Raw genomic sequence first — 24,507 nt, 5'->3', positions numbered from 1 at the left:
CCTCCTGCCTGTCACTGTACCAATACCATGCAGTTTTTAACACTATTGCTCTGTAGTATTGCTTGAGGTCAGGGATACTGATTCCCCCAGATTTTCTTTTGTTGCTGAGAATAGTTTTAGCTATCCTGGGTTTTTTGTTGTTCCAGATGAATTTGATAATTGCTCTTTCTAACTCTGTGAAGAATTGAGTTGGGATTTTGATGGGTATTGCATTGAATCTGTATAGTGCTTTAGGCAAAATGGCCATTTTAACTATATTGATTCTACCGATCCATGAGCATGGGAGGTTTTCCCATTTTTTGAGGTCTTCTTCCATTTCCTTCTTCAGAGTCTTGAAGTTCTTGCCATACAGATCTTTCGCATGTTTGGTAAGAGTCACCCCAAGATACTTTATACTGTTTGTGGCTATTGTGAAGGGGGTCATTTCCCTAATTTCTTTCTCAGCCTGCTTATCCTTTGAGTATAGGAAGGCCACTGATTTGCTTGAGTTGATTTTGTAACCTGCCACTTTGCTGAAGTTGTTTATCAGCTGTAGGAGCTCTCTAGTGGAGTTCTTTGGGTCACTTAGGTAGACGATCATGTCGTCTGCAAATAATGATAGTTTGACTTCCTCCTTTCCAATTTGTATCCCTTTGACCTCCTTATGTTGTCAAATTGCCCGAGCTAGTACCTCAAGTACAATATTGAAAAGATAAGGAGAAAGGGGGCAGCCTTGTCTGGTCCCTGATTTCAGTGGGATTGCTTCAAGTTTCTCTCCGTTTAGTTTGATGCTGGCTACCGGTTTGCTGTATAGTGCTTTTACTATGTTTAGGTATGGGCCTTGAATTCCTGTTCTCTCCAAGACTTTAAGCATGAAAGGATGCTGAATTTTGTCAAATGCTTTTTCAGCATCCAATGAAATGACCATGTGGTTTTGTTCTTTGAGTTTGTTTATGTAGTGGATTGTATTGATGGATTTCCGTATATTGAACCAACCCTGCATTCCCGGGATAAAGCCTACTTGATCATGGTGGATGATCGTTTTGATGTGTTCTTGGATTCGGTTGGCAAGAATTTTGTTGAGTATTTTTGCATCGATGTTCATAAGGGAAATTGGTCTGAAGTTCTCTTTCTTTGTTGGATCTTTGTGTGGCTTTGGTATCAGCGTAATTGTGGCTTCGTAGAAGGAATTGGGTAGTGTTCCTTCTGTTTCTATTTTGTGGAATAGTTTGAAGAGTATTGGTGTTAACTCTTCTTTGAAGGTCTGGTAGAATTCTGCACTGAAACCATCTGGTCCTGTGCTTTTTTTGGTTGGAAGACTTTCTATGACTCCTTCTATTTCTTTAGGCTTTATGGGACTGTTTAGATGGTCTAGTTGGTCCTGATTTAATTTTGGTATTTGGTATCTGTCAAGGAAATTGTCCATTTCCTCCAGATTCTCCAGTTGTGTTGAGTACAGGCTCTTGTAGTAGGATCTGATGATTTTTTGGATTTCCTCAGTTTCCGTTGTTATGTCTCCCTTTTCATTTCTAAGTTTGTTAATTTGGATACTTTCTCTGTGCCCTTTGGTCAGTCTGGCTAAGGGTTTATCTATCTTGTTGATTTTCTCAAAGAACCAGCTCCTAGTTTTGTTGATTTTTTGTATGGTTCTCTTTGTTTCTACTTGATTGATTTCGGCCCTGAGTTTGATGATTTCCTGCCTTCTACTCCTCCTGGGTGAAATAGCTTCTTTTTGTTCTAGGGCTTTCAGGTGTGTCATTAAGTTGGTAATGTATGCTCTCTCCATTTTCTTTTTGGAGGCACTCAGGGCTATGAGTTTTCCTCTTAGTACTGCTTTCATTGTGTCCCATAGATTTGGGTATGTTGTGTTTTCATTTTCATTGTGTTCTAAAAAGTCTTTAATTTCTTTCTTTATTTCTTCCTTGACCAAGGTGTCATTGAGTAGAGTATTGTTCAATCTCCACGTGTTTGTGGGTTTTCTGTTGTTTCTGTTGCTATTGAAGACCACTTTTATTCCATAGTGATCAGATAGGAGGCATGGGATTAGTTCTATCTTTTTATATTTGTTGAGGTCTGTCTTGTGACCAATTATATGGTCGATTTTGGAGAAGGTACCATGAGGTGCTGAAAAAAAGGTATATTCTTTTGTTTTAGGATAGAATGTTCTATATATATCAGTTAAATCTAATTGGTCCAAAGCTTCAATTAGTTTCATTGTGTCCTTGTTTAGTTTCTGTTTTCCTGATCGGTCCATTGAGGAAAGTGCAGTGTTGAAGTCACCCACAATTATTGTGTTAGGTGCAATGTGTGCTTTGAGTTTTAATAAAGTTTCTTTTATGAAAGAGGGTGCCCTTGCATTTGGAGCATAGATGTTCAGGATTGAGAGTTCTTCTTGTTGTATTTTTCCTTTGACCAGCAAGAAGTGTCCCTCAGAGTCTCTTTTGATGACTTTGGGTTGAAAGTCAATTTTATCTGATATTAAAATGGCTACTCCAGCTTGTTTCCTGAGACCATTTGCTTGTAAAATTGTCTTCCAGCCTTTTACTCTAAGGTAGTGTTTGTCTTTGACCCTGAGGTGTGTTTCCTGTAAGCAGCAAAATGTAGGGTCCTGTTTACGTATCCAGTCAGTTAGTCTGTGTCTTTTTATTGGGGCATTGAGTCCATTGATGTTAAGAGATATTAAGGAATAGTGATTGTTACTTCCTATCATTTTTGACGTTATTTTTTAAATTTGATTGCTTAACTTATTTGGGTTTGATGAAAGGTTACTATCTTGCTTTTTTCAGGGTGGAGTTTCCCTCCTTGTATTGGTGTTGTCCTCCTATTATCCTTTTTAGGGCTGGGTTTGTGGATAGATATTGGGTGAACTTGGTTTTGTCGTGAAATATCTTAGTTTCTCCATCTATGGTGATTGAGAGTTTTGCTGGATATAGTAGTTTTGGTTGGCATTTGTGTTCTCTTAGAGTCTGCATGAGATCTGCCCAGGACCTTCTAGCCTTCATAGTCTCAGGTGAAAAGTCTGCTGTGATTCTGATAGGTCTTCCTTTATATGTTACTTGGCCTTTTTCTCTTACTGCCTTTAGTATTCTTTCTTTGTTTAGAACATTTGGTGTTTTGATTATTATGTGACGGGAAGTATTTCTGTTCTGGTCCAGTCTGTTTGGAGTTCTGTAGGCTTCTTGTATATTCATGGGCATCTCTCTCTTTAGGTTAGGGAAGTTTTCTTCCATAATTTTATTGAAGATATTTGCTGGCCCTTTAAGTTGTAAATCTTCACTCTCATCTATGCCTATAATCCTTAGGTTTGGTCTTCTCATTGTGTCCTGGATTTCCTGGATATTTTGGGTTACAAGCTTTTTGCACTTTGCATTTTCTTTAACTGTTGAGTCCATGGTTTCTATGGAATCTTCAGCATCTGAGATTCTTTCTTCTATCTCTTGTATTCTGTTGTTGATATTTGCATCTCTGTCCCCTGATTTCTTCCCAAGGCTTTCTATCTCCAAAGTTGTCTCCCTTTGAGTTTTCTTAGTTGTTTCTACTTCTGATTTTAGATCCTGGATGGTTTTGCTTAGCTCCTTCCCTTGCATGTTTGTGTTTTCCTGTAATTCTTTAAGAGATTTTTGTGTTTCCTCTTTCATGAGCTCAGCCTGTTGACCAAAGTTCTCCTGTATTTCTTTAAGAGATTTTTGTGTTTCGTCTTTCATGACCTCAGCCTGTTGAGCAAAGTTCTCCTGTATTTCTTTAAGTGTTTTTTGCATTTCCTCCTTGTTGGCTTTTGTATTCTCCTGGATTTCTTTCAATGATTTTTGTGTTTCCCTTGCAAGGGCTTCTAACTTTTGATCCATTTTCTCCTCAATGTCCTTCATGTGTTCCTGTACCAGCATCATGACCAGTGATTTTAAATCCAAATCTTGTTTTACTGGTGTGATGGGGTATCCAGGACTTGCTGGTAGAGGAGAATTTGGTTCAGATGTTGCCATATTGCCTTGATTTCTGTTAGTGACGTTTCTGCGTTTGCCTTTTGCCATCTAGCTCTCACTGGTGTTACTTGGTCTTGTCAGTGCTGGACTCACCAGTGCAAGCTGCCCCTTCCCCGTTGGCCTCTGGTGCACAGCTTACACTCTGCACTGCCTATAGACAGGGTGCTGTTGTCCAGGCTGTTCAGATCCCGAAGCAGGCACCTGAAGGCTCCCGCTGGGGCCCGCAGGATTTATTGGAGCACACCGACTTCTCCCAGCTGGCCGCCCGGAAGCCCCCACTAGCCTCTTGAGGGACCTGGAGATGTGGCGGCCACCCAGGCTGATCTGAAGCGGAGAGAGTTGAGCTGGGGGCTTCTGCCTGAGGCCTTGCCCCAGATTGTGTCTGTGGACCAGGTGGAACCCGTGTGCACCCCCAGGGAGCTCCGAAGGTGAATGTTGCTGTGACCTCCCCTGTGCTCCGCTCACTCCGCTGGGCAGCCGATTTCCCCAACCGGGCTGGCGCACACTAGGTTAGCCTTGTCGCCTGGGCCCTGAGTCCAGGCAAACGCCTGGGAGGCCAAGGTCCGAGCAAAGTTCCCCTAGGGCTATGTCTGTTATTTGGGTCCGCCAGGTGACCCGGATGGCAGGCGTGCGCGTCCGCGCTCCGCGAAAGCACCGGGAGAGTCTGTTGTGCTAATAACCTCCTGGGCTGGTTGACACAGATGGCCCACCAAGCCGCCCAGTTCTTGGGGTCAGTCCTGTGCCTTTTGGGGCCTAGACCCCCGTTTTGTTAGCCTCAGGCTACGCTTGTTAGCAGTCTCTGCCCTCCCGAGCACTCTGGCTCCTGTAGGCAAAATGGCGGCGCGTGCACCGGCCGGGGCAAAAAAAAAAAACTCCTCGCTGGGTTGGCGCCCCGATGGCCACTCGAACAGCCCAGGGCCTGGGTGCAGGCCAACGCCCGTCTGGCTCAGACCCCTGCGGTGTTGGGCCTAGGATTATGTTTGTGTACCTCAGTCTGACCGATCTCTGGAGCCCGGGATCAAGATGGCGGTGAGTCTCTCCTGACTGGCGGGCAGCCGAGTTCTGAAGTGGCTTCCGTGCAGCGAAAGGCTCCGCAGAACCGCAGTTGCTTGCCGCCCGGCTGGTCAGCGAAGGTCAGTGGTCGTGGGCGCAGGGCCTAACTGGACCCTGTGTCGCCTTGGTTCCACTGCTGATGGCCCTTCAGCTGGAGCAGCCACTGCTACCGCAGCCGCCGCCGCCGCCGCCTTTTTTCGGGTGATCCACTCATGACATTCTTAACTGCAATCTCTGTAAAATCAAAAGCAGAAAGCAAATCACTTCCAACATGCATGGCATGGAATATATGTTTTCATTTCAAAAGGGAGAAAAAGAAGCATAGTAAATATTGGACGGAAGCAAGACCAAAAGCCAGCAGGCCAAACTCCAAATTCTACATCTCTATATCTGATGTTAAAATTTTCTTCAGATCTCCAACTCCTTTCAGCTCTGCTGACTGTAACAGACTTCTCTTTCCTGGGGCTTGTACCACAGCCTATTAGCTGCTCTATTTGGCAGGTGTCCCACAGCTCTGGCATTTCTAACAACCTGAGGTCTCTAACACAATCAAGATTCACTTTAGCTTCACACAATGGCTTCTCTGAGCAGGGACACTCCTGACCTCATCCTCTCTCATTAGTTGAAGAAGGGCATTTCACAACCTCTTGTATCCTTGACTCTAAAGCCAGAACCACATGGATGAAGCTGCCAAGTTCTCCTACTTGATGGGGCTCGAACTTGCCCCTCCCCTTGCGTCAGCTTTCTGTTGTTGATGTTTTTCTTTTTTCCTGCTTAAACTTTTCTTTAATTCTTTTCACAAGTTGAAACCTTAGCTGAGTGGGTTCTTAACCTGAGGTTACCATTTCCTTTATTCCATTTAGCACCTGGCTTTTCTTTAAAATTTTTATCTCCTTGAGTACAGGACTAGGATCCAACATTACTTTTCCTGGTGCTCTTTCTCTCCTTATACATTTTGTATTTCTCCTTGCCCCAATTGCTCCTTTTCATTGCAGATTTGCTTAAGAGTGACTGCTAATAACCACATGACACAATTAATACTAGGCTGTCTTTCCTTTGCCAGTGATATTAGTTCAAAAACTCTTCACTTTAGCCTCAGACATATCTTTAGGACAAGGGCAAAAGGCAGTTATATTCTTTCCAAACTATCATAAAAATGGTCTTCTAGACTTAATACTAATATTTTTTGCCTCTGAAACCTATAGAGTTGGGTTTAAAAAGTTCAAATCACACTCAGTACTGTCTTCCATGCTCCTCCAAGAATGGTTAAGCCCTATGTAAAGCATCTAACTGCTTTTTTAGTCAAAAGTTCCAAAGTCTTTTCCATATTCCTCCAACAGCATGGTCAGGACTGTCACAGCAATATCCCACTTCTGGTACCAACTTCTGTCTTAGTCCCTGTTCTATCACTGTGAAGAGATACTATGACCAAAGCAACACTTATAAAAGGACCATTTAATTAGAGTGTAGCTTACAACTTTAGAGGTTTAATCCATTATTATCACAGCAGGAGCATGGCTGCAGGCATGGTAATGGAGCAATAGCTGAGAGCCACTTCTTGGTTTATGTTCAGGGAGAAAAAGAGAAAAATTGGACTTGGAATGAGCTTTTGAAACCTCAAACCCCAACCCTAAATAACACATTTCTTCCAACTGCACCACACTTCAATCCTTCTCTCAAACAGTTCCTTTCCATGGTGACTCAGCATTCAACTTTGTGAGTCAATGGGTCCATTCTCATTCAAATCACCACAGATGTTCCAAAGTCTGTTGTAACAACACTGTATCTCTCTGAGGGCTATGAAGTCATGTTATGCCTAAGCCTACTCCTTGGCTATGGATTTTGCATTTTGTGTGGGTCTCTCTTTCCATTATCTTACTTCTGTATACATCTCCAGATCAATTCACCATGGCCCCCTTTGTTTTTTGGTTATTTGAGACAGGGTTTTTCTGTATAACCCTGGCTGTCCTGGAACTCACTCTGTAGACCAAGCTGGCCTCGGACTCAGAAAACTGCCTGCCTCTGCCTCCCAAGTGCTGGGATTAAAGGCATGTGCCACCACTGCCCAGCTGCTATTCTACACAGCAGTACTTCTGATCAAGAAACTTAGTTCACAGCCAAGTAATTACAGCAGGATCCATGCATGAATGACTGACTCACAGGTAGGCTTGCTTATGCTCAACTATCTTTCTCATATAGGCAAGGACCCACTGCCCAAGGAATGGTGTTTCCTACAGTAGGGTGAGCCTTCTTACATCAACTAACAATAAAGAAATTCACCGCTACACATATAACCTATATCCACAGGCCAACATGATCTAGGTAATTCCTCAACTGAGGCTCTTTTCTCAGGTGATTCTAGGTTGTGGTTAGTTACCATATAAAATTAACCAATGGAGGGCCCATCCTGATAACCTTGGGTGTTCTTCAGAGTTACAGATCTTATGGAGTGATTCTATCTACATAACTATATAGAAAGGGAATTTATTAGAATGATTTATAGTCTGTGATCCAACTAATTCAACAATGGCTGCCTATGAAAGGAAGGTTCAAGAATCCCCAGAATACCCAAGATACAATTCACAGACCACATAAAGCTCAAGAAGAAGGAAGACCAAAGTGTGTATGCTTTGTTTCTTCTGAGAAGGGGAACAAAATACTGACAGGAGTAAATATGTAGATAAAGAGTGGAGCAGAGACTGAAGTGTCTCCAGACACTGCCCTACCTGGGGATTCATCCCATATACAGTCACCAAATCCAAGCACTATTGTTGATGCCAAGAAATGCTTGCTGAAAGGAGCCTGATATGGCTGTCTCCTGAGAGATCCTGCCAGAGACTTGCAAATACAGAGGCAGATTCTCGCAGCCAACCATTGGACTGAGCATGGGGTCCCCAATGGAGGAGTTAAAGAAAGGACTGAAGGAGCTGAAGGGGTTTGCAACCTCATAGGAAGAACAACAATATCAACTAACCAGACTCCCCGGAGCTCCCAGGAACTAAGCTATCAACCCCGGGGTACACATGGCTCCAGCTGCATATGTAGCAGAGGATTGAGGATTGCCTTGTCAGGTATCAATGGAAGGAGAGGTCTTTGGTCCTGGGAAAGCTTGATAGATGCCCCAGAGTAGGGGAATTGAGGGAGTGGGGTGGGTGGAGGAACACCCTCATAGAAGCAGGGGAGGGAGGACTGGATAGGGTTTTTCTGGGATAGCATTTGAAATGTAAATAAAAAAACACATTCAATAAAAAAAAAAATCCAATAGTTGTTCAGTCCAGAAGACTGGATGTCTTAGCCTGTCTTGAGCAAATGCTGGAATATGAAAGAAGAATAGACTTGGTAACAAGGGCAAGAACAAGCAGAGAGAGAGAGAGCTTCCTTCTTCCATGTCCTTTATGTAGGCTGCCAGCAGAAGGTGTAGTCCAAATTAAAGGTAGATTTTCCTACCTCAAATGACCTGGAGTTAAACGTTTACCTTCCCATTTCAATGATCTGGATTAGTAGTGGATCTTCCTACTTCAAATGTTTTAATTAAAAGAAAAACCCTCACAGGTGTTCCTAGTCATTTGAATTTTAGTTAATTCCAGCTAGAGTGAAGTCAACAAGAATAGCCCGCTTACCTCATATACTTGATTATGTCAGCAACGATTCCATTTCCATATAAAATTACATTCTGAATTACTCAAGATTAGTACTTTCGAATCAGGACAGATGATAATTTCATCCATAAATTTGTCCTAAATCATAACTATGTTTTCATCTCAAATCCAACTCCAAAAGAAGACTCATGGAGAAGAGCCCTGTATAGCCTTATATTCTCATAGCTAGTGTGTCATATCTCCAATTAATAAATCTTCCTTTTTGTAGTTATTAAGAATGTAGGGACTGTTTGCAATACTCTTGTGAGTGCTGGTTAATGCAGAGTTTCATATGAATTCTTTTAGTTCAGATCTTTTGGCTTTAGGTTAAAGAGAGAGAGTTAAAGTATGTCCTTCTCAAAGGTATGTTTAAATCTTAACTCTTTACCCATGAATGCATGACTGTATTTTTTTTTAAAAAGGATGTTAAGTCCTAAATCCAGTGTTTGATATTAATAGAAAAGAGGACACACAATCACATCCTTGGCCTCCCATAGAATTGTTCTTAGAAACAATAAAGGGAGATGGTCTGGTCTTCAAGTACGGAGGCAGCTGGGAGTCATTTCTTTGTCCTTGACCCCTATTTTACTCTCCTTGAGCCCTAAGAATGAGGCCAACACACTGCTGTTGATGTATGCCCAAAACTGAGTGACTTTAAACAGGACAGCGGCTTTTCTTTCCTAGTAGTGTATAGTACAAGATGGAAATCATGGCCTTGGCAAGGCTACACCCTCTCCTGTTACATTGCTGCTTGTTTGTACTTGCAACCAGTAAACCTCTGCTTTTGATTTTAAAAAGACCGTGGGTTTGTGGATGCATTATTCCAATCTCTATATGTCTTCACATGACCTTCTTTATTGTGTGCTTATGATATGTGTATTATTATTATTATTATGATGATGATGATGATGAACATGATAGCATATATCTTTAATTCTAGTAATCAGGAGGTGTAGGCAGGTGGATCTGTGTTCATTCAATATAGTGACTTCTAGGCCAACCAGGGCTACAGAAGAACAGGTCTCAGAAAAATTATACACACAGACATAGGCATGCACATGTGCAAGTGCACGTGTGTGCGTACACACACACACACACACACACAGTGAGCCCAGGTATATGATTCAAATCATCAATAAAGAAAATTCTCTACAGCCTTGCTCAGTGCCCATGTCTGGTGGGGTAATTTTGTCGATGAGGTTCTCTTCTTCCCAAGTGAGTGTACCTTTCCCATGTTGACACAAAACTAGTCAGTATACCAGTTTTGAGGAAATTTTAGTTTGTGATATTTTATTATCTAGCACTCAGTTCATCTATGGAACTGGAGATATGCTAGCATGTACTTCAGTTTTCTTTTTTTTCATATATATATTACATATTATATATTTTATATATTTATTATATATTTATATATTATATGCTATATATAATTTTTTTAAAGGGAGGAAAGGGATCATAGTGTGAGGATACTGGACCAAAAAAAGATTGAAAACTAGCTGGGTGGGCAAACTCCAAACTGTATCTCCATCTTTGATGTCACAGCACTCTTCTGATATCCAACTCCTTTTAACTTTGTTGACTACAACACAGTTCTTTTTCTTGGGCTAGTTCCATTCCCTATTAACATCTTACCTTGGCAAATAGGTATCCTATGGGTCTGGCATCTCCAACATGTTGGTGTCTTCAAAGCAATCTTTACCTTCCCAGCTTCACACAATGGCCTCTCTAGGCCTCTATTCAGTGACACCCCTGACACACGCTTGGCCTTAGCTGCTTTCCTTAGTCATGGAGGGAGATTACATAACCATTTTCTTCTGTTCTTGACTCTAAAGCTAGAACCACATGATGGAAGATCTAAGTTCTTCTGCTTGCTGGGCCTGGAACATGGCCTTCTCTTCCAAATATATCCTTTAGTGGTTTCCCCACTGCCTAAACTTGACTAACTCAATTGAGAGACTGGACCTAAGAATCTGAGTTACAAGAAGGAACTGAGATAAAAGCTAGAGGGATAATAGAAAACCTATATACAAAATGATAAAGAAAACTTCCAAACACAGAGGAAGACCTGAGCATCTAAACACAAGAGGCACTGAGAACCTCCAAGTAGACATAACTGGAAAAAAAACTCTCTCTGACACATTACAGTCAAAACAAAATTACGACTTGGAAGAGAAAAATGCCAACTCACAAAGGCAAAGGCTTCAGATTTGAACTATGGGTGCCTGGCTCAAAAGGCGTCAGAGGAGAAGAATATTAATGTGTAGCCTAGAGATTGTTATTGTGTTGTTTTGGAGAACATGGCTCCTTTCTGCCCCTGTCCAAAAAAAGATCTGCCTGAGGCTAAATTAAAGATTAATAGCTGTGGCAGAGGAGATTTTCAGTTTCCTTCTGTAAGGAAACAAGGAGGAGCAAGCAATTGAGAATTATTCCTCCAATTTGGCAGTGTCCGGGCATACTTAAGTTGTTCCTTTTATTTTGCTATTGGACTGATGCCTAGAATTTAGATGGAAGGGTGGAGAAATGGTTTACCTTTGAAGGCATGGAAATAAATTTGTTTCAAATAAACATTTCCTGATTACCCTCTTAAGAAACTGTGTTGCTTCTACAATGCTTTGAAGGGCACCATCCTCCAGAGAATGACTATTTATTTGCTCAAGTAATGTCCTCTCGGGAGGACCTCAACAACTTCTTGTGTCTAGGATGCTTTTATAATATAAAACACAAAAGGTTTACAAGATGTGCTTAATCTATACAGCACCTGAGAGACTGAGTGGATATGATGAAAAATTTCACATAAACATAGGCTCTTCTGAAGTCTTATTATTTAAAATGGCAACTTTTACCTTACTCCTTGTCTGTATCCTTTCTACTCAACTGTTTTCCCACATCAATCATAGCTGTGTACAGACCACCTAATGTGGTAACTTACTAATTTTCATTGCCTTTCTTACACCAGAATTTAGATGATAAATTCACAAGGGTAGTTTAAATCATATGTCTAATTCTTAGCATTTACAATGGTGCCCATCAGAATACAATAAATGAATGCACGTGTGTTTATATGAACACACATTTAGCACAGATTTGTTAATGAGTGATTTTTTAAATCTAATAAAAATATATTAGTAATTAGGAAGTCTATTAAAATAATTTTGAGAATAATATTGGATCAAATAAAAGAAAACCATCTCAGAATGACTTGAATAGTAATATCCATGATTTCTCATGACAAGATATTTCAGAAAACAAATGGATATAACTTATATTTGGGAAGCAGGTTTTGTCCATATACCAAACTTTTGGCTTTCTTAAGTGGAAGAACATTCATCGATCGAATGTTGATTACTATATCATTTGTGGTAGTTTGAATGAACGTATCTCCCATAGACTTATTATTTAGCAGCATAGAAAGAATCATGACTAGTCACTGTTCTATTCCTGTGAAAAACACCATGACCAAAGTAACACTTTATGACAAAAAGCAATTAATTGGGAGTTTCAGAGGTTTAGCCCATTATCACCAGGGTAGGGTGCATGACATCATGAAGGCAGGCACTAGAGCAGAAACTTAGATCTATAGGCATCCTGACCTATAGGGGGGGTGGAGAGAAAGACAGAGACAGAGACAGACAGACAGACAGAGACAGAGAGACAGACACACAGACAGAGGCAGAGAGAGAGAAACAGGCAGAGGCAGAGTTAGAGACAGAGAAACAGAGACAGAGAGACTTTTGGCTTGGCATGAACTTTTGAACCCTCAGAGCCCACACCCAGTGACAACATGGCTACCCCTCTTCACTCTTTAAAATAGGGCCACTCCCTGGTGACTAAATATTCAAATATATGATCCTGTAGGGGACCATTCTTAATCACACCACTACAAATGTCCATTTCTCTACTGGACATTTTTTTTTTTTGGTTTTTTTGGATTTGCTTTTTTCAAGACAGGGTTTCTCTGTGTAGTCCTGGCTGTCCTGGAACTCACTCTGTAGACCAGGCTGGCCTCGAACTCAGAAATCCACCTGCCTCTGCCTCCCAGAGTGCTGGGATTACAGGCATGCGCCACCACCACCTGGCTTCTACTGGACATTTTTATAATGGACATATAAAACTCCATTTCTATAAAGATTTCCATTTTCATTTCTTTTTTATTTATTTAATATATTTTTTATTTACATTTCAAATGATTTCGTCTTTTCTGGCTCCCCACTCCCCGAAGTCCCATAAGCCCTCTTCCCTCCCCCATTCTCCCATCCACCGCTTCCCACTTCCCTGTTCTGGAATTCCCCTATCCTCTTCCACTGAGTCTTTCCAGATCCAGGAGCCACTCCTCCATTCCTCTTGGACATCATTTAATATGTGGATTATGTCTTGGGTATTCCAAGTTTCTAGGCTAATATCCACTTATCAGTGAGTGCATACCATGATTGATCTTTTGAGACTGGGTTGCCTCACTTAGTATGATGTTCTCCAGCTCCATCCATTTGTCTAAGAATTTCATGAATTCATTGTTTCTAATGGCTGAATAGTACTCCATTGTGTAGATATACCACATTTTTTTTGTATCCATTCCTCCATTGAGGGACACCTGGATTCTTTCCAGCTTCTGGCTATTACAAATAGGGCTGCTATGAACATAGTGGAGCATGTGTCCTTATTGCATGCTGAAGAATCCTCTGGGTATATTCCCAGGAGTGGTATAGCAGGATCCTCCGGAAGTGTCATGCCCAGATTTCTGAGGAACCACCAGACTGATTTCCAAAGTGGTTGTACCATCTTACAATCCCACCAGCAGTGGAGGAGTGTTCCTCTTTCTCCACATCCTCGCCAACACTTGCTGTCTCCTGAGTTTTTAACCTTAGCCATTCTGACTGCTGTGAGGTGAAATCTCAGGGTTTTGATTTTCATTTCCCTAATGACTAATGATGTTGAACATTTCTTAAGGTGCTTCTCAGCCATCCGAAGTTCTTCATGTGAAAATTCTTTGTTTAGCTCTGTACCCCACTTTTTAATAGGGTTATTTGGTTCTCTGGGGTAGTTTTCCTTTCAAAATATCAGTAGCTGTAGCAATCCAGAAGTTCAAACAAGTATTACAATGTGTCTTAGTTTGGGTTTCTATTCCTGTGAAGAGACACCATGACTAAGGCAACTCTTTTTTTTTTTTTTAACTTTTTTTATAACTTTTATTTCATTATTTATACCTTTTATCTACTTTAAAAGAATTTTAGTAACTATGACGAGAACAAAGTTTTGCTTCTTTCCCAGTTTTTACTAGAATTTGTTCAGGATTTTTCATCCTTGCTGTAGCAGGCTGTCCTCTGAACACAATGGCTGCTGTCTCTGTCAGATCAGTGGTGCCTGCTTCCAAGGATGCAGCACGATCCTGCCTGTTGTTGCTCCCTCATAGAACGAGGGGTCGGGGAGAGTCAGCCGACCCTCAGCTGAGATTCCAGCTTTTTATGCCAGCCGTTTGCATGTAATTCTGCCCTAATTTCTTGTTGGCTTTGGAGTCTGGAATATATAGATTAGGAGAGGTCAGCTGAGAGGGCTCCATTGTTAAGGCTGTGGGGAAGCGCCCATCCAAATGAGGTGAAGGCTTTCCAGTGCTTGGACCAAGGCAACTCTTATAAAGGATAACATTTCATTGGGTCTGGTATACTGGTTCTGAGGTTCAGTCCATTATCATCAAAGTGGGAGCATGGCAGCATCCTGACAGGGCTGGTGCTGGATAAGGAGCAGAGAATTCTACATCTTGTTCTAAAGGCAAAAGGGAGGAGACTTCCAGGAAGCTAGGAGGAGGGTCTCAAATCCCACTCCTACAGATACACACTTCCTCCATCAGGGCCACACCTCATAATAGTACAACTCTCTGGGTCAAGCATAGTCAAACCACCACACAATGTCAAGATGAATAGACCATTTTGTATTCTTCAGAAATAAGCATGATTGTGTTAGTTATAAATGTCTAGTTTGTTTTCTAACAATATAGTTCTCTTGTCACACAATAAAGCCCTACTGTACATTTTACTGTTTGTTTCTTGGACTTTATAATTCATAATTTATACATTAGAACAATGCTGTTATTTATATATATATGATGCAGACATTCACATAATGAAACATTCAGACCACAGAAACTGCAAAAACAAAAGCAGCAGCATCAATGTATATATAACATAAACACATATCATTTGTGGTAGTTTGAATGAACATAGCCCCTATATACTCATATATTTATATGATTATCCCCCAGTTGGTAAACTATTTGGGAGAGTTAAAAGGTGTGGCCTTGTTGGAGGAGGTATGTCTGGGAGTGGGTTTTTAGGCTCAGTCCTGCTCCCACCCCCACCTGGTGTCTGAGAATCAGATTGTAAAGCTCTCAGCTACATCTTCAGTTCTGTACCTGTCTGTCTGTATGTTGTCATGCTTCCTGCCATGATGATGAATAGACTGATAAGCCTCTGAAACTCCTAGCCAGCCTCCATTAAATGCTTTCTTTAATAAGAATTGCCATGCTCATAGCATCTCTTCACAGCAATAGATAGTAACTAAGACATTGTAGGCATCAACAACAGGAAACAAGGACACACACCCTGCCTTCCATCTCTGTCTTTGCTCTGCCTCTAAACAGTCTTGTGCCATAATTGTCATCACTTGCATCTCCTCAGGGGTTGTGTTGGATGCTTCCAACCACTGCTCCTCTTCTCTATGAAACCAGAAGATTGTGTCCACAGATCCCAACCTGGATGGAAATGGCTTTTTTGTAAAAGACACTTTTTGTTATGCCTTATTTCTCATATAAAAAAAAAATATGGGAGGCCTGCTCTGGCTTTTGGTGGTTTGCTCAGTACTGAGGTAGAACACAGAGTTGGACGAATGCTAAAGACTGATGCTCCTTGACCTTATAATCTTACTATTGGTGCTTGAACAAGTGCTGGTTTCTTACTATTCTATGGCTAAACACCGTTGGCTTCTGGTTATAGACTCCTTCTGTTAGTAACAGGGATCAGGGGAAAAAAAACATGGTTACCAGGCTTTTTCCTCTCTGGCTCTAATGTTCCTCACTGACCAGGCAAGAGGCTTGGAACTCAATAACTCTTTGTGAACCAGACAGAAAAGAAAAGATAAACATCTTTTACATGGGCAACTCGCACAGATACTTCCCACGACCCCCTCCCCCACTCTGCTTGAGCCTAATCAACTGTCTCATCAGCTTCTATACGCATACCTATACCAACATATAAACATTTAGTGGATTGATCAAAAGCCCTAACAAGCAATAAGCAAGCACCAACACAGAAAAAGCTCACTCATTCTGAATGAAAAAGAAGCTCTAACCTTTTTTGCTGAAAGAAAGAAAAACCCTTTCACTTATTGCCATTTTTAGTTCTTATATTCTCTCAGGATAATTGGTCACATGGTTTTCTAAGCATCTTTTGCTTTCCATAAGTTCATAGCAAGTTTAAGACACTAATTCAAATTACAAATTGATAAGAAGTTACAGCAGAAATGTATACATGTGTTTCCATCAAGACTAGTACCTGACTAAACATTCATTATCTGTTGCTAGCTCCATAAGTTCATTATAAAGTTAAAGCAATAATTTTTATGTCACAAGTTACCATGGTTTGTTGAGACAAATTATCTGCTTTGTGACTCATTGTTTTTGAAATTTTGTATAGGTAAACCAGTCAATATTTTATTTTTTGTCCTTATACCTACAATAAATTGTCTGTTTCTAGTTTATGGCCTTTAGTTACCAGATAGTGGTCTCACAGCTATCCTAGAAGGAATGTATCCCCTGATTGTAAATTTGTTCCAGGCCTGCTTTCTTATCCTAGTGCAATTAGCTCGTGACACATGAAGGTTTGACCTAGCCCAATTTGTAGCTTTTCAGAGGGCTGGAAATTACTTGTATAAACTTAGGACTTCTATAAACCAATTATCAGGAATTATGAAATCATCAAATTGTCTACATAGCATTACTACATGATACTATATCCTTGTTAATCTGCAGAAAATTTGCTCAATAGGGTGGGCTAATGCCCAGGAATTGTTAGGCTATCTAATAGTGACAGGAAAGGTATATCAGTAGTAAGACACAATGATGGTATGAAATCTCTGAAAACCCTGCAATTTAGAACTTACTCATCACAGCCATGCAAAGCAGTGGGCCATCTCCAGAAAGCTTACTTATCTACATTTAGCCTTTCCTAGGTGACTCCTGACAAAACCTTACTTAAAATTATTATACATAGAATGTATTTTCATCAAATTCTTTCTCCTCCCTCAATGCTTCCCAGAACTCAGCCATGTCTAGCTGGGTGAACCACTGTTTATTGGAGTCATTTACAAGAGCATCATCGGTGACGTCTGCGGCTAAGTTACTGAAAGCCCGCCTTCGTGGGTTTCCACTCATGACACTGTCTCATGTAGGTAATCTTCCACCTCCTAGACTGTACTGCCTTCCATGGTCACAAGCCACAGAGGCTGCAAGGGTGGGGGTGTCTGTAATGTCAGGTGAGGGTCGGATAACCCTTGCATACTTCTACAAGCGAATGTTGTTAAGCCTGATATTGTGAGTGCAGGTAATTATACTTTTTTTGATTTTGATGTAGTAATGGATATGTCATGCACAAAGGTCAGAATCTTACAGCAGGATCATATCCTTGTTGTCATATATGATAAATTGGGATTTTCTATTATAGGTAGAAGCTTGGTAGAAGACCAGATGAGGAAACAACATTTTACATTATTAAGATGGGACACAGGAACACAGCTCATCCTTCAAAAGGATAGCTTGTGCTTTAGCCATACAGCAGAGTTAGGATTTGACGTTATTGACAATTCTCTTGTAGGTGCTCATAGAGCAAGCATGTGTGTGTAGAAAGCTTCCTGGAGGGAATTTCTGTGGACAGTGGGATGTTTTAACTTCTCACAGATAAATAAATGCTGATTAGGAAAGCAAAATATGGGAGCCAGCTGTTCCCGTGGGTCAGTAGTGAAAAGGGAGCGATCTCCCTCATCTGTGTCAGAAGTTTCTCAGTCAACCATGACCCAGTTTCATCTGAGTAGAACACAGTTTGCCATAGATCTTTGGACAACGTGGTCGTTGGGTTTGGTACAGCGTCTGAGCCGCAGTGACTTGAAGCAAACTGGGGGTCTTGACAGCAATAGCTAGAGGTCAGACTGGTTTTAGTCACAGAGCAGAGCAATGGCAGTATGACAGTCTGAGTGGAGGACCCAGTGTTAGGAGAACTGCACTGTGCCCTGGGGGCCTTTAGTTTACAAGCAGAAAATGTCACAGGGGGTATGGCTTTAACAACAGAACTATTTTTTTCAAAATTTTTTGAATGCTAGAAAATTTGATAAGCCGTCAACAAAGTTGTTTTCTGAGGCCCCTCTCCTTGCTTTACATAAGGCTGCTGTATCTCTGTGTCTTTACCTACACTTTCTTCTTATGTGGTGATGTGTGACACTATTCCTGGGGAAACATGAACAACTGTGTACTCACTCTAGAGAGAAAACCAATGACAGACCAAGAAGTAAGGATCCCACCAAAGCCCAAATTGGTGAAGCAATGAGTTTTACTGAGGTTACATGAGCAGAAATGACTCAAAGACAGCTGTATCACCAAACAGTTCATGAGAGCTGGAAACCTGGACAGACTACAGAACTGGCAGGAAGCTCAACAAATTGGAGGATCTTTTTTTAAGTGGCTACGTTTATCTGAGCTTCTTTCAGGCAGTGAGTCTGATTTCTGTCTCCTCTAGCCAGCTTGGTTGGTCTGAGTGTTTCAGCTTGGGGAGGGAGGGGCCTGCTGCTGAAATTGCTCAGTGTCAGGGACTTTTCCAGCTCTATCGATTGCTTTCTGAATTTAAAGAGCTTCCCTGCAGTATGGAACATCTCTTTCAAACATTCTTAATCTTAGTGAACTTTCCTCCAAGATGGAGAGTTTTTCTGTTTTGTTTTGGTTTGGTTTGGTTTGGTTTGGTTTTTTTGGTTTTGCTTTTTTCTTTTTTTTTATCTCCCAGGAGGTTACTATACAGCAGTTGGTTGGGCTCTAAGCTTTTCTGTGTGGACTCTATTAGATTAGGGCCCACTCATTTAATCACCTCCTTAAAAGTCTTGTTACTGAGGTGTTAGAGGTTAAGAGCTGCACATATGAATTGGTGTTGGGGCATAATTCAGCCTGCAGCAGACGGACCCTTTGGGAGCCACCAACAGCTGGTAGCTATCTATAGTCCCGATTCTTTATAGATCGGGCAAGCCTGGGAACATTTAGGTTTGTTCTATGTTTTCCTTTTTGTAGAAATGTCCCTTTATAAACTTGGAGAACCATAAATGATAGGAAACCTATTCTGTGCTGAGTTGATGCTGCCTTATGTCTTAATTAGGGTTTCTATTATTGTGATAAAACACATGCTCAAAATCAACTTAGAGAAGAAAACATTTAGTCCATCATTCTGGGAAGTCTGGGTAGGAGGTGGAGGCAGTAACCTGGAGGCAGGAGCTGATGCAGAGGCCATGGAGGAGTGCTGCTTATTGGCTTACTGGCTTGCTCAGTCTGCATGCTATCACAGTTTTTAAAGAGTTCTCTCTGATGTCTTCCTGTCTAGGCTCTTACTATTTGGGGGTGTGGGGTGGGGTTGGGTGGTGATAGGGTTGCCATATCCCTCTTTCTCAACTGTGAGTCTACAGTCAATGATATCACTGTGAAAGAACATTTGCTATATATGGACAGTGGGAGCATGGATTCTGGGCTTCTACGTGGTTTCTGGCATCAGCACAGACCTGAGGTTCCTTCTTGTGAAAAGACTTTAGACTGTGTCAAGTTGACATAAAAACTGGCTAGCCTTAACTCTTGACTCTTCTGCATTGAGGCTCTTCAGCCCCTTAAGGTAATTATGTCCTGGAATATGCACAATTTCTTGGTGCCAGATGTGGTTGAAGTGTGGAATCTATGCAGTCCTCTGGGTGTGAAACTTGACTTCACTATGCTCATATTGTGTTGTGTCTGTATCCATGGTCCAGCATCCATGGATTTAAGTGGCCTCAGATCAAAAATATTTTTAAAATGCATCTTATTAGAAATACAGTATTCCTTAAATAGTAAAACAGCAGGACTATTTTCTTAGTTTTGACATTATTACAAGTAATTTGGCAGTGGTCAAAAGTATATTCAAGATCTCAGAGTTTTGTTCTCCTTTCAAACTATTATGGATTAAGATGATATAAAAATGATTTGTATTTGACATGTTAGGTACACGCACGAAATGTAAAAGAAGTATAAAAGAAAAGTAATTCATCAACATGTTTATCATCTGAGATGATCACTACACAACTCATATTTGCACAGAATAAAGGAATTTAACATCTGCTTACCAAGATACTGTGACAAATTAGTCTCTGGTTGGAAATCTCATTTGAAAATGGAAAAGATGGGTCATTTGTAAACCATATTCTGCATCAGCTGGTTCTTAGCAATTGTTAGCTCAACATATTTCCATGTGTGGAAGAGGTGTATTTAGCAGTGGAGAATTCTGATATCCTCCACAGGATAGCATTTGTAAATCTAAATTTACTATTATAGAAAAATAATAGTAAATAATAAATAGCAAGAAGACTTTTCTATGGTGATACTTTTTTAATAACATAAACAAACATATCCACCTAGTTTATTTCTCACAGTGCTCCTGACAAATGAACATTATTCAAGAACGTACCGAATACACAAAGAGACAGACAAAATGTTTTAAATGATGCACAACAAAATCCAGTAATATAAAAGAACATGAACTCTTGCTCACTATACAGACTACATTTAATCACTCGTTAAATTGTAATAAAAATACAATCTTTTGTGGATCTTGTGCAGACTACAAAAGAGGGAAAAATTCTCACCATATATATGATTTTTACATTAGGCAGTTTTCTTTGATGAGCTGTCCTGACAACTCCACAGAGGCAGAAGACTGTGTACTTTAAAGGCGTGAATCAGCCTTTACAGTTATTACAGTTATTATTTACAGTTATTACACATAGTCTCTACACATCACATGATCATCTCATATAATATGACATTGAAAATATATCCGTGTGACAACTTCATGACATTCACACCCCATGAGCTGATTTCAGAGGCAAAGCCACAGCTAGTTCTCAAAAGCTTTGCTCTGGGTAAGGACAGTTCACTGTGATTAAAAGTTAGGTATCCAACAGCTCCAGGCTACCGCAGGTCATCAGTGACCGCCAGACAATGAGTTCTTTAGAGAACACATCCTAGAAGCAAGCACCATCACTGGTTAAAACATCATCTCTAAGTCTGCTTCTGCGCTGAAAACTGTCTTCACAAAACTGAAAGCGACAAAACTGATTTAATATAAATATTCTGTCTTTCATTATCATATTGATGACCGAGGTCTTGGAATTGACTCGGGCATTAATACGTGCTCCCATTTTCACCTCAGCCATTTAACATCATCACCTACAATGCTTTGAGATGGTGGTGAAACTTTCACCAGGGAAACCCTCGTTTCACCAGGACTGTTCCGCTGCTGGGCTACAGTCACACAGTGCAAAGCTGTACTGGGTGAGAACACTCAGGGAGCTCTCTCGCTGTGTGTGTCCAAACTGTGCACATCATTTTCAGTGATATCACTGCGGTGTGTTGACAGGACTAGTGCCGACACTCTCCCATGCCGTCTGTTGACTGGGACATAGTTGGGGTCCAGATAACTATATCTAGTGCCCTGGGACACACAGTAGTCTCTACGAATGTCTCCAACTTATAAACAGGTTCAAACTGGTGGTCTTCCTTGTGAATATCTGTTTCATGTGGGCAGTCAGAATAAGATTCACAGAAATCCAAAGACATTTCTGGAGGACAATTCTGGCAGTGCCACCAGCCACCTTGGATAGGTTCTACAACAGTTATCACACTTACAGCACAAGCCCACGCGTTGCACAAACCCACTCTCTGCTTGCGTTTGTTGAAGTTTCTGCTTTTTTAACTTTTTAAACTGTAATAGTTCTTTATATTCAGGTAAACTAGATATGATAGGAATGCTTGCTTCATCTCGGGCCTCATCAACAGCAGTGCTCACATGGCTATGGAGACGGGACCGGTCACCACCTTCATCTGTGTACATTGGTTGTTCATGTAAAGTCATGAAAGTAGAAGGTTTAAAGAGGTGCTTATTAAGGGGGTGCTGTTGCCTGCTTGTTGAGGACTTTCTTGAATGAATATATATATATATATATATATATATAATTATTATTATTATTTTCCAGGTGTTCTGTTCTGCTTGCTTTAGTTAGCTTTATGAAATACTTCTGTACATGACTGGCATCCTGTTTGGCTGTCCAGTTGCCCAGTTCATCAGCAATCTCCTGCCACTGCCGAGATTCTACTCCTTCAGGAGGGTATTTCAGGAGTAGCTGTTCAAGTTTTTCTGCTCTTCAACAGTCCATAGTTGGTTGAAAGTCTCAGGTTTACTGTTATCACACAGGCGACCTCCTACCATCTGAGGACAATTTTGGGAGACTTCTGAACTGTCATCAAAGGCAACATGGAGTATGAAAGGGATTCTCCACCCTTCTTAGGATCTAAAGGACTTTTTGGTCTAGCAGGCAACACTTTACCAAAAACTAACTTAACTCTCCTAGTAAGTCTTTTGCAATGTTTAAATTCTCTTTCAAAGTTCCCAAGGCTATTGGTATACTGGCCCCACATGATTTCAGGCAACTGAACAACTCTCTGTGGGTATGGAAGCCCTGTATCAGCCTTCTTCTAAAGTTTCTCCACAAATCTAATAGTAATTTTTAGTGCTTGTCTCTGGTGTTTGCCTAAACTTTCCAGGTCTTGAACTGCTTGAAAACGCTGAGCCTCAAGCACAGTGATGGTCTGTAGCAGTCTCTGATAATCTTTGTTGTGGTTCAGTGCCACACGATCTGATTCAAAGTCATAAGCATCAGGGTCATCATCTTCCCCTTTGGCAGTGCGCTGACCGGCACTCTCTTTGGCAGATGGTAAATGCCCAGTATTCATTCTGGCTTCTGAGGGTGGTTTACTTAGTCCTTCACTTCCATGGTTCTCAGAGTCACAACATAGACCCTTTTCGTCTTGAGAAATTTCAACAGGATTTGGGGTTTGCGGTTAACGGTTGTGTTTGTTTCATTGGAACTGGGATTATTCTCCTCAAATAGTCCATTTTCTCTGTAAGGAGATGTATTTTTATTGGGACTACCTTTGGTCAGGGCCACCCTTTGAGGTGAAGTTCTCAGGGTATATCAATGTTCTTGAGGATCTGATAAAGATATCATCTGAGCTGAAACACAGTCTAACATAGAGGGCAGTTCTGGCTCTCCAGAGCCTGGCATGCGCTTAGAACCTGTCTCAGAGGGTTACTGCTGTGCTCATTACACTGCTCTTTGGAGGCACCGCTATCTCCCACCGTATCTACTTCTTCCTCAGATTCTCTTAAGGATGACTGAATATCAGACACAGGGCCTGAAGCTGACTCAGCAGTCAGATGATTCCATCCTTCCACGGGCAGGGAAGCAGGCAGTTACTAGTTTGTGGTCCACCAACTTGACCTGGACATTTGACTTGGTGCAAGGTATGGAATGGTCTATACAACACAACTGTCCTCCTTCCTACTCCCACAGAACACTGGAGTCTGGGTTTAAGAATCCCCATCTCCAACTACTGATTCTTCCTGCAGTACACAGGAACCAGGGTTATTTTGTTTAGTGTTCCTGTCAGGCTGACAGTCATCACAGTAATGAGTCACTGTCAGCAACACCATTGACAGTCAAATAACCTGTGATTTCTTCTACACCATTGACAGTCAAATAACCTGTGATTTCTTCTACTGCTGCAGCATTAAGTGGCCCTTCCTCACTGATTTTTACCTTTTTAGCTTCCCTTTTCTCACAATCATCCAACATAAGACATCGACAAGCTCGTTTAGCCCCTTGAAAGGCTGCATCATGGTCCACTACTAAGACAGTGTTTAATGTTCTTTAAGACTGGCAGTGCTGGCTCTGTCTGCCTTCTCTCACAATTCTCTAGGGCCTGCCTTTCTAGGCCATCCTTTTCTGAAGAAGAAAGTCTTCTTTTGCTAGGGCTTACCCACGATTCTCAAGCACTCTGCTGTTTTACATCAGAAGTTCTTCCATTGTTATTTCCTTTCTGAATTGCCACAGGCTCTGGTCTTGTCTTTGGTGATCTTGATCATACTTGAGAACGAAAAGAGATTTCTTCATGGTGAGCAATACTATGGCAAGTCCCTACCATATGGACATCAGGTTCCACTCATTGGGAAAGCTGTATGACCAAAGATCTATCATTGTGGAAATATTGCTTTTCTTTATATCCTGAAGGAGATGGAGCTATGATCTACAATTGAGGTTAAGTGTTGGGCTTTCAGTCTCTCAGCTTCAGCCTCGGAGATACTAGAACCTCTTAAATACCTCTCTTTGGGAGTGTTCAGCCTAGTACCTAATTTCCAAGCATCTCACTGTTAATGTCCATGTTACACTGAGACTTCAGGAATTATTTAAACGATTGTACTAGCACAACTTGTTATCTCTCAGGTGGGGCCAGCCACCGCCGGCCACTCGGGGAGGCGTCACCTGCGTGGCTGCTGTCTGGCAGCCGCATTGGCTCCAGTGCCCTCCACTGCAGGAAGCTCTGCGGTGATACATTTGTAATTCATTTTTACTCCTTACACGCCATGTTCATTGAATTAAACTATGTAGGATGTAGTAGGTCATCCTTAGATAATTTTGAAGGAAAACCAATTGGCTTTGCTGACCTACAAACAATGAGTAGGGAACTGAGTTCACTTTAT

At 41.2% G+C, this 24,507-nt stretch overlaps 1 protein-coding gene and 1 pseudogene across 3 annotated transcripts in view; one reads left to right on the top strand and one right to left on the bottom strand.

Annotated features, from left to right (window-relative positions):
- The window catches only part of Klhl32 (kelch like family member 32), a 253,142-nt gene that overhangs the window by 40,542 nt on the left and 188,093 nt on the right, over window positions 1-24,507 (top strand). The window lies entirely within an intron of this gene.
- On the bottom strand, window positions 21,253-23,951 carry LOC127680218 (ZZ-type zinc finger-containing protein 3-like; annotated as a pseudogene).

This window comes from Apodemus sylvaticus, chromosome 3, assembly GCF_947179515.1.
Source record: "Apodemus sylvaticus chromosome 3, mApoSyl1.1, whole genome shotgun sequence".
NCBI lineage: Eukaryota > Metazoa > Chordata > Mammalia > Rodentia > Muridae > Apodemus > Apodemus sylvaticus.
This window is presented reverse-complemented; position numbering and strand designations above follow the sequence as displayed.